Below are 2,376 nucleotides of genomic sequence, written 5' to 3'. Positions count from 1 at the left end.
GGCTACAATTTCACACAATTCACCTCAATGTTAGCTTGACTAAACTAATCATCCACTAAAGTTGCTTGATCCATCAATCCCTGTGGGATCGACCTCACTCACGTGAGTTTTACTACTTGATGGGATTTTTTTTTTTGGAAAAACGAATTCCCAAAATACCTAAAACTCACCGGCAAGTGTACCGGGTCGCATCAAGTAGTAAAACTCACTTAGAGTGAGGTCGATCCCACAGGGATTGATGGATCAAGCAATTTTAGTGGGTGATTAGTTTAGTCAAGCTAACATTGAGTGAATTGTGTGAAATGTAGCCAACAGAAAGTAAATTGCAATGAATTTTAAAGATGTAGAAAGTAAAATTGCAATTAACTTAAAGAACAAGAAAGTAAAATAGCTGAAACTTAAATCCCAAGAAAAGTAAATTGCATGAAAAGTAAAGGGGTTGGGGTGTTGGAAATTAAAGAGAGCAATAGATCACGCAACTGGAAATTTAAATTGTAGGAAGAATAAATTGGGAACAATGTAAGCAGAGAAGCAAAATTGCAGTGAATAAGAACTTAGAGCAATTGTAGGAAATGCAAATTGGAAGCAATGCAACAGAAAGTAAAAATGCTTGAAAGATTAAAAATAGAAAATGACTATTGCTAAATTGCAGCAATTAAAAGGATGTTGAAGATCTCAGGGGTGGAGGAGACTAGAAAACAAGTCTAGATCTCAATTCCTTCCTTGATCCAATAGCAAACAAGATGCAGGAAAATTAAAGATGAAAGCAATGAAAAGAACTTTGATTCAAATCATAATTCACTTGAAAGTTTACAGAAGAAGAAAACAGAGAGAATTCTCGAGGTGAGATTGAAACAGAATTTCTTCAATTCTCAATCCAAGATTCAAAACAAAATGAAAACTAAGAGAGATCTCTCAAATCCTAATGCTCCCTAGTGGAGCTAGCCTCTCAGTGCTCTCTGATGAAGCTCTCCTCCTAACAAATATGAAAATGATGCCTTATATAGGCTTTACAAAATAAAAATAAAAATGAAAATGAAATTAAAAATAAATTACAATTAAATGAAATTCCTATTTTATCTATCTCTGTGTGCCTTTGAGTCATGTGGGCTTTACTTGCTTGGGAGTGGAATTGGGTTGAAGATGGATCCGGATGGTTGCTCTTGGACTTGGGAAGAAATCCGTTTGCAATTTGGACTTTGGAGCCTTTAAGTTTGAGTCAAAGTTTGAGGTAAACTTTAACTCAAACTTTGGGTTGATGAAATTATGTAGAACGGTATTTTGCTGTCATTAGCATTTGAGTCCAAGTTTGAGGCCTAACTTGGACGCAAACGTTGACGCTTGTTGCACATCAAGTCTTGGGGTGCTACTTTGTCCTCTTGTCAACGTTGCCAATTTCATGCCCACTATAGACTATTATATATGGTTGGAAAGATCTGAATGTTAGCTTTCTAACCCAATTAGAATCACCTCAATTGGACATCTACAACTCAAGTTATGCTCCTTTGAAGAAGACATGGTCGCTGGCTTTGGTGTGCAACGTTTGAGGCGACGTTTGCCTCAAACATGGCGAAAACTCCAGATTCTGGAGGCTCAAACGCATTGTCCACCCCATACTATTATATATTGTTAGAAAGCCCTGAATGTCTACTTTCCAATGCCGTTAGAAGCACATCATTTGGAGCTCCACAGCTCGAGTTATACTCCGTCGAAGGTGCAGAGGTCAGTTGGCCTCAATGCAGGTTGCCACCATGTTCGTTTATGCATATTTTGGGGCAGTTTTCTCCCTCAATTTTAGTGTTCACCATGCAGTGCCATATATGCTTGGAAAGCTCTCGATTCCTACTTTCCATTGCTTTTTGAATCACCTTATTTGGAGCTCTGTAGCTCAAGTTATTCTTGTTGGAAGTATACCCCTTCAGGCTGTGAGGAGCAACGTTTGACCTCAAGTTTGAGGCAAACGTTGGCGCAAGTTTTTTGCTTCCCTGGGTGAGATTTTTGCAAGCCAACGTTTGACCTCAAGTTTGAGGCAAACGTTGGCGCAAGCTTTTGGCTTCCCTAGGTGATGTTTTGCTTCTCCTCACGTTTGAGCTTAAGTTTGAGGCAAACTTTAGCTCAAACGTGAGTCCTCCTTCTTGCCCTTGCCATCTTCTTTTCTTCAACCTTCTTCAAAGCTTTTTCACCTATCATCAATCAATCAAAAGCATCAAAGCTATGCTATAATCATGAGAGTTCTTCTTCTTCTTGAAATTCAAGTGATTATGGTACAAAAACTCATGAAAATGCATCAATTTATCCATGGTTGATTGAATCCAAGGAAAACATGAAATCCTACCCAAATGGCTTACTTATGGCTCAAGAAAGTGCATAAAACCA

The sequence above is a fragment of the Arachis ipaensis genome, chromosome B01, assembly GCF_000816755.2.
Source record: "Arachis ipaensis cultivar K30076 chromosome B01, Araip1.1, whole genome shotgun sequence".
Classification (NCBI taxonomy): Eukaryota; Viridiplantae; Streptophyta; class Magnoliopsida; order Fabales; family Fabaceae; genus Arachis; species Arachis ipaensis.
Note: the sequence above shows the minus strand (reverse complement) of the source record.